We start from the raw sequence: 15,712 nt of genomic DNA, 5'->3' as shown, positions 1-15,712 counted from the left end.
ATAGATTTGTAATTTCTAACGTGCTACTTGTTGATCCGAGATGAATTATACTGAGATGCACTTAGTTGGACGACCTTACAGCAGTTACATCGTTCTAATGGCATTGGTGAACAAGTCTGGCACCTACCGTACAGTTTCATTGGTCATATTGCTTGTCATGTTCTTGTTAGGAGCGTTTGGAAATTCGGCTACATTCCTGATAATGATAAGTCGCAGATTCCGCAGTTTATCTTACGCTAACTACCTGATCGCTTTGTCTATCAGTGATTTAGTGTTCTGTGTTGGTTTTACGCTGATGCCTATTTTACAGTTTGTTCACTTTAGTCTAAATACTGCTCAAATAATCTTGGTAAATTCACTGATCAGTTGTCAAATATACGAATTCTTAATAAATTCGATGGGCGCCAATAGTGCCTGGTTAATAGTAGCGATATCTCTAGAACGTGCGGCAGTTGTTCTCTTCCCGTTCACATCTCGTTTGATATGTACACCCAGATTCGCCCGATGCGTCATTGCTTTTATGTCCACAATAAATGCATTCGTAATTGGTGTTCATCCAGTAGCAACAATGAAATTTATTTTTCCTTTCGGATGTTACTACAAGTCTTGGGACCAAACCTTACTTTTTATGATATGTGTAATATACGTTTTTCTTGTACCGTTAACTTTCATAATAATATCAAATTCTGTCATAATAATTCAGTTATTCAGGGGTTCAAAAATGGTTTCGTCCGATCAGAAAACTACAAAATCAAAACGTACAACAATAATGCTTCTAACAGTTTCACTCGCATTTGCAACTTTTACACTGCCAAACTCGCTGGTCGTACTTTTACAAATCTCACCGGAACATACAGACTTCCTCATAGATATTTCCTCCCAGTTCGAATCATGTAATTATGTCATCAATTTCTACATATACCTTTTACTGGGACAAGAAATTCGTGAATATTTCTGTATGAAAATCCGCTGTAGAAATTCATTAAAATAACCATCCATTTCAAGTTTTGATTTATTCAGCGAAGATAATATAAAGCTTTAAAACAGTTTCATGAATTCATCGTCGAGCTAATAATTACTGTACCGACCAACGGCCCCTATATGACCTTATTTCTTATGATACACGCGCGTTCCTCTCTCATTCCATAACCAACCTCCACTTTAATATCGTATATTGCCTGCCTATAGTCCGTTCAGTCGGTTTTCCAGAGTCGAAGTGTCAGGTCCGGTATACGGAAGAAATGACCCGAGAAAAAATGTCCCCAGAAAAAATAACAATTATAAATATAGCTGCAAAGCAGCGACAACGGGTTTTCTGCAAATCTGCACCATGCCATTCAGGTTGATAGAAATTATTGAAAATTTAAATGCCGATACATGAAATATAATGTATTGACAGATTCGAACCTAATATACAACCACTGTGTCAACGTCCAATGTTATTCAGTTTTGAAACCGTACTTACGTGGACGTAAAATCGATAAATATGAATTGATTAGACCAAGCATTTATTTTGTATCACCACGCTTAAAATAGATCTGTTCTATTAAGAAACCATCTTAAGAATCGGCTGACTCAATAGGTGTTGAATACATTTACTGATATAGTAACGTATTAGGATTTAGAATAAGTTTCAAGGAATTAATCTTTTTATTGAAATATTTGAATAAATACATATATTGTATTGTAGATTCAATCGATTGATTATGAATTGCTTTGGTCTGGGTATTGGGCCGATGTTGATTTTGGCTTTTATGGATTACTAATTCTATACTGATGAACAATTTAAACCTTGCAACACGTGCGTAAATATCAAAGCTATTCCACTAGTTAATAAACTGTTAGTCACTGCAAACTATTCCAGTGTTATGTCGATTGTGTTAATCGCTTTGCTTGAGTTGAACGATTCAGACCGTAAATGATGCAACATCGGTCGAAAAGAGTTGGTGTCGACTGACTGCCCTTGACCATTTATCTTCATGTGTTTGACATCAGCATATACCCATGAACCGCAAAATATTCATAGAACATGAAAACCTATATACATGTATACAGTATTCAAACTTTCACTGATGTTGGATATTTGAATGAACATTGGCTTATTTCAATATTCTAAAGCACGAAATAATAAGCCCAATCAATGGGCCCTATTCCCATTGGAATAATGCGTTCAGCTGTACCGTACACTCATCTGTCGAGATTGGAGAATTCGGTATACCAAACCTTCGTACAGCAAAATGTACAGGCCTACATAATGATTTCTTGTTTTCTTGTATACAAGCCGTGATCACATGAACGTTTTGGATCGAGGTTTGACTATAAATGTCAGGTCAGCAGACAAGGCCTGAGCAAAATGTAATCACATGGCTCAATTAGCCTTTGTGTGCGAATACTTTAAGGTAGGGAAACACGAGCGTAATTTTTCGCCCGATCGCGACGATTAAATTCGCCAGTGAATTCGTGGTTCTTGAACTTCGCCGAAAAAGCTGAATCAATGAAACGCTGAAACGTTGAAATAAAAACGCTGAAATTTCAGGGGATTTCCGAAAAACGCTGAAATCGTGCTAGGTACCGACAATACACGTTTTGAAATATTTTCCGGGCCGGTGTCCGCTACCGAGTCCTGAACCGTGTTTTAGTCTCTACCTTCGGTTACAGAGGCATGCATGGACAGTATGTGTGGAGTATACTTCTAGAGGGTCACTTGTTGGACAAATTAATTCGCTTGAAATTCGGATTTTGAATGCATACAGGCAGCATAATGAGGAAAACCCATTCACAAACCGTGCAAGCCAACTTAAACACTATGCTCAATATTCTCTGCAAGACACGAAATGTCTTATTTGAACGTTCATGTATAAAACTGTAGCAACTTTTCTTTCGTCAACGAGTTTATGGGCGACGGACTATGGTATTCTCTGAAGGAGGTAAATTAAATCAGACAGCTAGTTATATAAATGATGCAGCTTTTGGACAAAAGGGATCTAACTAAATTTCTTTTTAATTCACCGTGGAATGGAATGGATTGACGCCAATGGCATGCAGTAGGCCCCTACGTATGGGTCATACTGATTAGCGTCAACCAGTTAATATAAATCGGGCAAACCATTCAACAACTGTTAATAATTTATCTGCTGTGGTGTGATAATAATTAGTTTTTTTTAAAGAAATGACATACCAACTGTTAGAAAAATGTACCGATTCTTATTTTAAGACTACTACTGAATCTATAAAAGGAGGAGTCATAGACAAAGTTGATTTGCTTAGCTGCAGATACTTCCTGTCAAGTACATCATCTCAAGTACTGGGTGTTTTGTAAGTTTAATTTCAGTATTTATTTACTAAGTGCTGTTCCCTCGGACCTCAGTGCTTTCAAACTAGGCCCACCCCATAGGCTATATAGTCCAGGGTGTATTAGCCACTATTCTTTTATTTCCTACTTAAATGCACCTTTTTCTATTTTTAGACTCAGGCTTAGAATGAATAAATAATATAGTTAGACAAACGTCCAATTATTGGATCTTTCTTGTTGATTCGTTCAATTTTGTGAGTTTAGAGTTCCAGTCAATCCACAATGTGCAGTGCCTAGCCTTCATTTACACTAACGCCAAGCCTGTGTATGGGAAAATGTCGTTCGACTCCTATAAGCCAGACAAATCAAAGCATGCAATACATTGCAGATAGTAGTCTCCAGCAAGTTGAAAGAGAAAGTAAACCAGGTTTTACCCCGTACCCTACCCGTTTACGAAATACACTTCAAGACTCCTTCCTCCTTGTAGAAATATGGCAGCCAATCGTAGTAATGCTAAGTACAGTATACTATGACCGTTGAACATTTATTAACGAATTTCAATGACACCGCTAATAGAATCAAATAATCCATTAATAAGTTCCAATAATAAGTTCCATGCTAGCACTTAATTTGGGTTATCAGGTTCAGCCTAACTGCACTTTCATTCAGCTACTACTTTTATGAGACTTGGCAATGATAAGTTGCAAGAAATCACCAAACATAAGAATAAATATTGTGAATTAATATTACTGTAATTAAGAATTTATTCAAATGAAGTGATAACTTCATTGTTAGATCGTACCGGTATATGCACATAAAACTATGGCAATAAAACACATCTAACAATCCACGCAATCCGCAATCGATCTTGAACATGACGACGACCTTAAGGCATGTCTCTGTAACCGAAGGTAGAGCATAAAACACGGTTCAGGACTCGGCAGCGGATACCGGCCCGGAAGACATTTCAAAACGTGTATTGTCGGTACCTAGCACGATTTCAGCGTTTTTCGGGAATTCCCTGAAATTTCGGCGTTTTTCAGAAATTCCCTGATATTTCAGCGTTTTTATTTCAGCGTTTCAGCTTTTCAGTGTTTCAGCTTTTTCAGCGAAGTTCAGGAACCGTGAAACTTGATTAGCTGATCGAAGTGCACGTGTGCACTCTTAGAACAAATGGTTCTTCGGGGGTTCTTGGTGAGGCTTTAGGGTTCTTAGAGACACAAGGGTTCTTATAAGAACCCTAAAGTGGTCACAATTGTCAATTAAGAATTAAGTAGACCTGCAACAGGGAATAATTAGTATAGCTGATAATTATAACTGATTTTCAATGTGGTGTAGTTATAAACAAAACATTTTGACTGGAAATTAGAATTGGGTAACTTTGAAAACAATTTACTATGTATCATCACAATATTCAAAAATTGGTGACCGTGTGCGACAAGGATGCATTTTTAAAATTAATGAATATTAATTTATTTTAATTCGTCATTTAAGATCTAAAAAAGTCGTATGTTTAAAATGTGTGGTGAACGCCTTTAACGTGTGATAATAATATGTAGAGACTGAATAACTTGATTTGCTAGTCTGAGACATCGACTACGTTTTATGGAGAGACGACAGGGAAAAGAACATTTAATGCTTTAAAAAACAATTAAACTCTTGCGTTTCTGAATAGACAGTGCGGTTTAAAAAGAACTAGTAAATTCAAAGTTCAAATGCAACTCAAAAATGAGAAATGTGTGTATTTTCGGCTCAATTTCTATCAAAACATTCAGTCTAAGTCACGTTTTTGTTGAATAAAAACATAGAGTATAGTGGAAATTCAAAGTATTGAAATTTGTGCCTAATTATTATCATGCTATTGTAGTTTCGTGCCTATAGAGCCATGTGTACATGATCAGGCAATTATTCCTTTGTTCATGCAACTAACTGTTGTATAATTATCTGCCACAACAACTCATACAAACTTCGCTCAGTGCATAATGCATATAGTATATCGACTCGTTCTTTTCGTTGTTTTGTAAGATGAATATCTGGAGCTTGGAAATGTCAATTAACTCTGGTAAGTAGTATTTAATGAATGTGTATAGCATTTGTGATATTTGAAACATATGAAATATAGGCCATAAAGCCGGAGTAACTCAGAATCAGATCAGCCATAATCATTATTTAAAACTTTCCCATTACTTTTGTTTTTGTTATAGAAATTTTTCCATGGAAGTTGTGTGAGATCGCGGTGCAAAAGATGTTTTTCCAATCTCGGACCTATGGCGGAAAAAAATTAAAAAAAAATGTACGAAGTCTGTACATTTGGCAATCGTGCCGCTTCTTTCCTTCGAAGTGGCGAAATTGAAGATACAGGTTAGTAAATCTTGACTCAATGAGCCTTTACTGTGTGACTGTATTTTGATAGAAGATAATCATTTTCAATCTACATATTCACTGGTTTTCAGATGTGATGAGAACAGCAGAGCTTCACGTATTACCTGGGATTTTGAGACAGGATGCAAAAGACCTGACAACCGTTAAAAAGGTTCGTATTTTTCTGAATCTAATCCCACTGTTAACTTAAACCGTTTGTCTTTTCTATTGATAAATGTATTTGGAACTTATGCATGTAATACTAGAAAGTGTTTACATTTGCTCGCAGAATGTGCATTATTGCAAAACATAATCGATTTTATTACACCATTAATTGTTCTCAATATTATTTATATTTCAAGAAATATACAACTATAATCCGGATGCTGCGGTTGAAAGGTTGCGAGGGTGGCAGCGCGTTGAAACAAACTTATTTAAGAAGATGGCTTATAGTTAATTGAAAGTGGACAGATTCTCAATAAGTGGAGTGGCCTGCCTTAAGTCGGCCTATTATACGTTTAGCATATCATTTTACATCTTATCCCACTAACTTTTAAAACACTTTGATATTCTCAGAACATTATGTTTTAGACTTAGTGTGGAAAAAATCCCAACCGATTTAAGATACCAAGCGATAAGTGCACTGAAAAAAATTATCCATCTTTCAATCTTATTGTACATGTACCGGGGTAACCAATTAGTAAAACTAGTTTTGTATCATTTATTGTAAACATATGTATCATTGATATTTCAATTCATGAGATTTTATAATTAAAAGGTTTATATGATATTAATTTTACGCGATTCTTATCATCAGTTTTTTTTATCCACATGACGATTAAGGGAGCAGTCAAACATAACAGAGGATGGACAAATCATGAACAGCTTGAGCAGTCAAAAAATGAATGAGGAACCCTACACGACGATACGCGATAAGGCAATAACGACTAACAATGTGAGCGCGTAGTTAAGCAAGGGCGCGCTATTTTTAACTTTCTGATCGCGTGACTTCATGACGTCACGAGGTATAATGCTAGTGAATAGGAAAATCTACGGTTTTTAGTGGCATGTTTCTTGCGCTATTTAGCATAATCGTCCCCTGCCAGATTGCAAATAACATTCAACTGGCCTGGCTCCACCGCGCTAAATTTGCCGTTTTTTGAAATTTCCCCGACGTTGTCGCCTGTCCGGCTCGAAAGTCTAGCGATAATCGGACGACCTATGTGTAAGTATACCACCAAATACATCAGGAAATACTTAATCTGAGGATAAGAATAATTATATCTGTAAACATAGCGCTGAGCGTGAGCTTATCTAGTTTTAATTGATATATTATAAGTGGTGTTTTTGTAACCGTATCGCTGAGAAATCGTGTCGCTCCTAACCCGGAAATAAGTTTTAGTCGATTTCGATCATCATTCAAATTTGCAGTATCTTTATCTTTATAGGCCTTGCCTCATTTGAACACCGAATTTAGTGATATCCATGAGAGATAATTCATATTGAATCGTATGTTCAATAGTAGAGAGGCCTGATTCATGTCCAAAAGCAAAGCCAAATCAAATAGTAGTCCCCTTTTAGACTTTCTGTTCGAATATCCACTTTTCTCTTTCAGGATATTTTTCGTCGTTTAAATTCCTACTGTACTCATAAAATAAGATATCGTCTCGTGAGGTAGGCTCAAAAATCAGTCATTTTTCAAATCGAAAACTTTTTCTTGGACTTTGAAATAAAAAAATTGATCAATCATGCATGTAACTTCAATAATTTCAGATTTTTCGTGGTCCTTCAGTGGCAGGCTGCCGTCGGGTGGGGCCCTTCAATATCGTCTAGTGAGGTAGGCCGAAAAATGTATTTCATACTAAAAAGTTCTCCTCGGGCTAAAAATTCCTTGATTAAGCTGTACTTTTGTTTATAATTTCAGATTTTTCGCAGTCGCAGTGTCAGTCTATACCAAAAAGTTAAAAATTCCTTGATTAAGCTGTAGTTTTTTGTTTATAATTTCAGATTCGCAGTGTCAAGAGTCCAACCGCAAGTGTTGATATTGATATCGTTTAGACTGCAGTCTGGCCATATTTTTAATTTAGTCAGGTGAGGTAAACCAACAATTTAATTTCGTATGCTAAGTTGAAAAACCATCTCATGCTTACAAATAAGCGGTTACTTTGTTACTTGAATTGGCATGATTTCAATTTCAGAATGGCAGAAAATTTTGACAGGAAAGTTGGTCAAGGCAAACGTAAGCTTTATTATGGGTCCAACCAGAAAAGTAAGAAAAATAAAGCTAAAGTAAAAAAAATGATCGAAGCAAGTACGTATATCAATACAATTCTTTTTATGTCCCAGTAGTTTCATTCTTCACTCCCAAAATGCCAACTATGAATCATGCCTATACCTCGGCTGTGCCCATTGCATTTTGCTGGCAAGTTAGTTATTCATGAATAAGGTATACATTTTCGATTTTTGATTTGTAAGTATATTTGTTATTAGTATGTTTGGAATTTGTTATTTAAATTAAGTGTTTATTTTCTGATTGAATAAAAACAATAATTATATTTTCTGACTTATTTTCTGACTTTTTAAGTTCTGATTTATTTTTCAAAAAGGAACTGATTTCTAAACATGCTCTGAATCAAAGTATCTAGGGATCATGAAGATCTTAAATGGCAATTCTCAAATAAATGTGTTTCGTGTATAGTCTACTCCTGTTGTGCCTATTAACCCATTCCCCCCTAAGCCAACATCAGTATTGAAACATTAATAAGAGTCTCGTATGTATTCTTGGAAAACAGGCCTCAGGTTTACAATGTATACAATGCACATGTTCATATTTAAGAATTGTTCAGAAAAAGGAGGTGAAGTAATTATATTATGATGACTGCCAGTGAGTGAGACTGAGAATTTGAGGGTTTATGAGTGACAACAACCCACAATAACAAAAGGGTAGAACTCTCACCACTATTCCATTGGCATTTATCTGGATTGTTGTTAACTACAAACTTAAGAACTCAAATGAACCCTAGCAAGTGTAAAGACACAATGTTCTACGTATAATGTTATTGTGGGTCTTATATTTGAAATGGAAAGAAATTATGATAAAAATGGTTAGGTAAGTTGAATTATATTTACTAACTGGTGACTAATACTTCCTATTTATGAATATATGGATTAATGAGAAAACAACAAAACTAAATTAATTAGTACCATATGTACACTTCCATTGATCTTTTATTTCAACTGATAATGATCGACATTGGTTTATAAATGAAGGGACTCGTATGCATGATTCATTGAAATTGATTGTATTTTACCATCTATTGATTCAATAGGAAATGCAAAATGGGGAAATACGAGCCTATTGAGTGAAAGTGTGTCTAGCCAGTTTTCTCCTCAATCGCAAACTTCATTTGACGAAAAAGAATCAAATATTCAGCCTCCATTTACCAGTACTCCATTTACGTCCCCTGTTATGTATGTACCAAGTACCAACGTTGAAACATCTGTACCGACCTATCATTTCAAAGAGGATCGCAGCTGTCAAACGGAGAACACTGCAACTGAAAATAAACAAGAAATTAAGATCAAACTACTTGAGTCGAAAATGAGACAGATAGAAAGTGAGAAATTGGTTTTGCAATCAGAAAATGTAAATTTAGCAGAGCAAATCAAAATTAAAGATCAGAAATTAGAAGAGTTACAAAATCAGATATTGCAATACGAACAATATGAATCTCTAATCAGAAATAAAAGCTTATTAGAAATATGCGGAGGAAATATGAATAGCATCTTCGATGCTCGTCACTTAACGAAGTCTCGCCCTGAAAAGTTTTGCAAATTGAGCATCCCTAATGTCCCATCATCAGCGGCAAGTTCCCAAACTAGATGCTCGAGCATTGACAATGAAAAATGTATTAGACACAAGATCAGCTAAACCAATCAATTCATATCAGAGCAGCATCACGCTTTCAACATTTCTATCACACAATCCCAAATTATCTAAATCTGCAATAGACCATTCTCAACAATTACATCTACTCAAACCATTAACCGCATCGCAATCTGTTGAATTAAAACTTGCTCTGCGTCTGCCGATGAGACGACTTTTCGACTTGAAACGGGTTCTAAAAAGCTATGGAACGCCAATCTTTCCATCTGCAAACAAAATCCGACAAGAGATCTTGCAGAGGGGAAAATCTTTCACCCCCTATATCACTGTAGGCCAAACAGAATTAGAAGTTAATTCGAGAACCCATGAAAAAAAGACAGCTCCTCATGCAACTCTGACCAATTTGAAGTTACAAATTCAAAGAACTGTACAAAATCTATCTGACCGAAAGAAAATGATTTTTCATCCAAATTTTCACAATGAAGTTTGGGTCAAAGTGGGTATTGACAAGGGAGGGGGTAGTACAAAAATGATATACTCGGTTATAAATGGGGAAGGGAACAACAGTGCAGATGCCAGCGAAATGATTGGCTATTTTGAAGGCACTGATATTGTTGAGAATATGAGAACGGTATTCGGGATTTTCAAAGATGAAATCGATGCTAATGATATCACTATATCAACAATGATTGATAATAGAAAATTAGATTTGCCTGTTAGGATGTTCCTCATTGGGGATAATGCATATCTGTGTAACTGCATGGGTCACCAGGGGCCCTCGGCTACCTATCCCTGTTTATGGTGCCAAGTAAAACTTGAAGATCTTAGGAAAAAGAACAGAACACCACACAATCCATCTTCCCATCCATATCAAAACCGTACTATCGCATCATATCTCGAAAATTCATCAAAATCACCACAATCATTCGGCCCAGAAACCTTGAGTATTTCATCATCAATGCTATTCAAACCATCAGACATGCTTCATCTCGTTCCTCCAGTTCTCCATATTTCCCTAGGATTAGGCCACCGTTTCTTTGAGATGATGGAAAACAAGTGCAAAGAACACGACCAGACAAACTTAAGGGAATCGAACCCTGAATTAAACAAAAAATGGCAAGACCAATCAGAAGTAGTTTCAAAATTAAGACTAGAAATCGAATCGAAACAATTGTCTTTTGAATCATCCAGCCAATTACTTAATCTCATGAAAATTTCCCACCGTAAAGGTTCATCGGTAATTGACTGCACGGCATCCATCTGCTTCATTCGCTCTATTGAAAATGCAAACCCAAATGAATATACATACTGCGTAGATTGCAACTTACCCTTTCATAAACAATGCGTATCGAATCCTGATGAATTTAGGTGTATAGAATGTTTTACTGGTCGCAAACCATCAGCAGATTCTATCATAAAAAAACAAAACATCATCATCACAAAGCTAAAAAAAGACATCTCAACTTTGAAAACACAAATAGCCCCGGAACAATCTCTTCTGAATGAAATTTTCAAAGAAATTAATAGTATTCAAGGACCGACCCAAAAAAAAACTCAACAATATCCTATCTGAGATTGGTATTGATCGACAGGCCTACCATTCGAATAGTTTTGTCGGCAATCATATCCATAAAATGTTCAAAATCGATGAATCAAAAGGAATCAATAACCCGCGTAAATTATGTGAAGCACTAGAATTTGACCCAGCTACTCAGCTACTCAGTCATTATTCCAACTTTTGTTTGAGAAATTTCACTCAATCTATACATTATATACGGCAAACCGTTTCCTTCTGAAGTTGAATTCTGAAGTTGAAGAACTAGGTAGGCTTTGTGATGATTTCGGTATGTGGTATCCGAACGCGTTTCCGGACACAAACATCACTCCGAAAATGCACATGCTAATTTATCATGTACCAGAATTTGTTCGTGTCTGGAGGACAATTGTAACAAAATTTCATTTCTCAAGACAGATACCTCTATCCCCTTGGTTATCAGCGACCGTGCAGAAGATACATTTCCCCTTGCTTCAACTCCGGCGATAACCCGCGGCTCCTTAGTCCCGAAATTGTTCCCGGTGGTAAATAGTACCGCCGCTGTATTTATCTCGCCTTTTCACACTAAATAATTATCGAAAGTCATCATGTACGATACCGTTTGAAAGAGGATTATGAAGTCTTGACTCGGTGAAAGCATCTACTAATGTCATCGTTTTTTAGGCGACACGAGTTGTAGTTTGGTAGATGAACCGATTTCGCCGGTTTGTTTACTTCCGGTCCGGCCTCATGATCCGCTCGATAAGCGGGAGAGTTAAAGTTTCTACGATGACGTCTTGTTACTGTCACCATAACATATCACCTTAGTATTTAGTCACATAAATTAAGTTCTTAGATAATTATCATTATTACAAACCTAGAAGATGATTTCGGCACCTTCGTGTCTTAAAGCTAATGAGTATTCGACGGTTAAACCTGCGATCTCGAACGCGGTCACGCATGACGACAGCCTTTCGGGACCTCACTTGTCTTTACGACCGAACTATCTAACACGAATTTCATATCATCGGAAAGTACAAGTTCCAACCTTTTTAATGGTATATTACTTCGATAAGAAGACAACGTAGTTCAGCAGCAAAGCGGCTCGGAAGAATCCTAGGAAGCACATCCGACGGGGCGGCCATTGTTGAGCGACCAGTGAAGCGACGCGGAGTGAAGATGCAACACATCGGAGTCGGCAATATCAGAATATAAGGCGCGCAGTTTTTCTCTTTCAGTCAGTTACTCGGAGAACGTCTTTAAGATGTAAGTCGGTCCGGGACAGCGCCGCCTGGCGGCGTTTCGGGTCTTGTACCCGTTCGTCTCTGTTCCTTCTTTCTGAGTTAGAAATTAAGGGCCTTAGGCCCACAGAATCCCCCTTACTGTAAATACGTTACTAGTCTTGAGTATTACTCTTTGTTAAGCATTAAGCTACGGCAAAATCATAGTACGATTTCTTCACCTATGGCCATAAGCCATTGGGCATTACGTTTACCGTCCATACTTATGTATTATTGACGGGCCCTGTGTTTCTCGTTTGTCCTTAGGATCGTTGAACTATATATAATCCGTCAATACTTATGTATTAGGTATGGATTCTTGATACCAGGCCTTGGGTTCTTGTGTTTCTCCCCGTTTATACTTAAGTATATAGAGACGGGTTTGACCATTACTTGTGCTTATAGCTTTATCAAACTATTATTCTGCCTTCATGTATGTGTGATATAGGTCCTAAAGACCAGCTTTCAGGCGCGTATCTTTTAAGTTTCAATAAATTTTATATAGGTATAATGTTCGCGGTCTATATGTTCGTTGTATAAGTTTGAAGCGTAACAGCATGTGTCAATCGCATTATCTTTTCCCTTTGTAAGTATGTAAGCATTTGTGGAGTATGAACCTGTCTTGTATTTGAGCATGACGTATGTCAGTTTCTGATAGACGAATAAAAGCTGCTGTCGCAGCACGTAATGGTATTAACGATTTAGTAATAGATGTTGGGTAGTAAAACCGTGGAGTTGGTCGGAGCGTCCATGGTCTGTATAGAGGCTTACTCTCGGAAATGGTAGAGTCCAGCGGAACGTAGTGCAATCCCGTTCGGGTGACGGGCGGTTTCTGTTTATTCCGCTATCCAATTTAGGCTCAAGCGAGGAAATTCCACGTCGGGGGTGGGTGACGTGGTGTGTGATACGGTCGATTCGGGTTCATGTATAACTACGAGGTCGTATGTTATTGGGTGAACAGAAGGGTGCGCATCGCTATCTGTAGGTTCTAACATAGGGTTGGGCCCGATCCTTAGTTCCCGGAGGATAGTTTTCGAATCGACCCAGTCGTTACGTTCCTGGATCTATCAGCAATCTACACCCGGGGTTGCGGGAATTGCTTACTCGTGTGTTAGGTCGAGTTAAGCCTGAGAGTCATTTATTATTCTACACACAAACATAACTTCCTGTGGTGGTCGTAGACCCCTTCATAAACATCTTTCCCGTTGTTTACGTGACACAGGCGGACCCTTTGTAGCGGCGCCATTTTACATACATCTATTACATAAGTACACATTTACATATATACACTCTGAGGACATATAAGAGGATCACGCTACCGCTATGATCGACTCTGGTGCGAGTGAGTGCACACACTCGCCCGGTGAGTATTTTCAGGTACTATGTGGATGAAGAAACATGCTAAATTCTTAATGTATTCTAACTACGAAACGCTACACAATTGGCATGTTTGGCGAACAAGGACTGGAATCTAAACATGCTAGTGTCAATAAAGATGGACGAGTTTATTGCACTATAAGGGACAATATTCTACGAACCAAGTTAATCTTCATTAATCAGGGTCTATATACTACGAAAACGCTAAGTATCGAAACTGTTCCACGCAAATGTCTGTGCGGTGGATTTTTTATAACTAAACAAAATGAACGAAAATGTCAAAAATGTAGTAAGAGCTAAATTTTCAATCAAGTACCAAACATCTAGGCCTATACTTTGTTATGTGCATTTTCGGAGTGATAGTAATATTTTCACCGTGATGTCTGACAGTAGAGAAGTGGATGGGAAATGGGCAACTTTATGGTTTTTAAACCATAGAGTTATGTTCGGGTTTATTCCCTCCCGCTCGCTCTACTGTCAGTCTATTAACTATTAATGTATTCTGTATATCTATGTCTGTCTATGTCTGTCTATCTATCTGTTTGTCTGACAGTAGAGAAGTGGATGGGAAATGGGCAACTTTATGGTTTTTAAACCATAGAGTTATGTTCGGGTTTATTCCCTCCCGCTCGCTCTACTGTCAGTCTATTAACTATTAATGTATCCTGTCTATCTATGTCTGTCTATGTCTGTCTATATATCTGTTTGTCTGACAGTAGAGAAGTGGATGGGAAATGGGCAACTTTATGGTTTTTAAAACATAGAGTTATGTTCGGGTTTATTCCCTCCCGCTCGCTCTACTGTCAGCCGTAGCCTATAGTCCTATACGAATAAAGTAAACAATTAAGATATAATCTGTTTACCAGTTATTACTTCGTACATGGGGCAGGGAGGTTAAAAAATCAGAATTTCGTGCTTACGTCTGTTCGTAGGCCTATGAGATATTGACTTACCGAGATATAACTGTGGCCACAGCCACATTATCAGCCAAATCATCTTTCCTGTTGGTGAATTCCATCCTTTTCTTAAAACATGAAATTCTGGTCCACTTATTTTCGACTGGAAAGTCTTTACGGCATAGCCAATCTGAGTTCAGTCCTGGTACAGTCTGCAATAGACCTATATTCGGATAAAAATTCATGTCACATATTCTGCCGAAACAGCTTCGGTGCATTAGGCCTTTTCATTTCAAAGTATCAGCATGAACTTTTTAGTATTGTGGAGCTGCGGTGACCTACGGCTACTACACCAGGTCCAGTCCTCCAGGACAGGAGGTCTTTCGAGTATCATTTTACTATTGAATGTCGAATTATCTGCCATTATACAAAGAGAATCTACCATACCTATTTATCATTTTGCGTAAAGAAATGGTTCAGGTGGTTTTGGTAAGCTACAAAGTCAACTAAAAGCCTACACACGTATCAGCAGTACTTACTGTCAGCTGGTCAGTCGACTCGAGAACCCGGAAATAGAACAGAAATATTGCATTTCAGAGGCAAATACAGCATCTATCGTACGCATTTACACCAATTAAGCCATCGTTATCTTCCTTCATCTGTTGCCAATATCAAATATGATATCGTATGCACATAATCCAGTGTTATCCTGTGAAATCTTTGAATTTGACGTCAAAAATTATTGAAAACATCGCCGACGGCGGCCATTTTAGGAAAATCACAACCAGGAGGACCACTGCGTATTTTTATAATGAAATATGATTTTATCAATCTAAAAACCACAAAAACATATTTCCTGAATGAATATCTATTAAAGATTTAGAACAATGATTGAAAATTCATATTATGACACACAGCGCAGCGCAAAAATATAATCAGCAAGTTCACGCACGGTAACTAAGGACGCGCACGTACGCCACTGTCAAGGGTCAAGGTCAAATTCAGCTGAAAGCTTGTACACTCGTGCCTAAAAATAAATTACCTTAGAATGGTTCTCCCAAGAATCCTGTCAAGAACCATTTGATG

General features: G+C 37.4%; 2 long non-coding RNA genes across 2 annotated transcripts; one reads left to right on the top strand and one right to left on the bottom strand.

Moving 5' to 3' along the window:
• The first annotated feature begins 6,776 nt into the window (after positions 1-6,776).
• LOC141910179 (uncharacterized) lies at positions 6,777-8,021 on the top strand. The gene is made up of 4 exons (XR_012619851.1): positions 6,777-7,327; positions 7,427-7,490; positions 7,661-7,744; positions 7,852-8,021. It is a non-coding gene; the product is annotated as an uncharacterized LOC141910179 (long non-coding RNA).
• A 947-nt stretch (positions 8,022-8,968) lies between these two features.
• On the bottom strand, positions 8,969-15,386 carry LOC141910103 (uncharacterized). Its single transcript, XR_012619833.1, has 4 exons — positions 15,166-15,386; positions 14,684-14,849; positions 10,868-10,948; positions 8,969-9,210 (listed from the first exon to the last, which is right to left on the bottom strand). It is a non-coding gene; the product is annotated as an uncharacterized LOC141910103 (long non-coding RNA).
• Between the last annotated feature and the right edge of the window lie 326 nt (positions 15,387-15,712).

This window comes from Tubulanus polymorphus, chromosome 8 (genome assembly GCF_964204645.1).
Source record: "Tubulanus polymorphus chromosome 8, tnTubPoly1.2, whole genome shotgun sequence".
Taxonomy (NCBI): Eukaryota; Metazoa; Nemertea; class Palaeonemertea; order Tubulaniformes; family Tubulanidae; genus Tubulanus; species Tubulanus polymorphus.
This window is presented reverse-complemented; position numbering and strand designations above follow the sequence as displayed.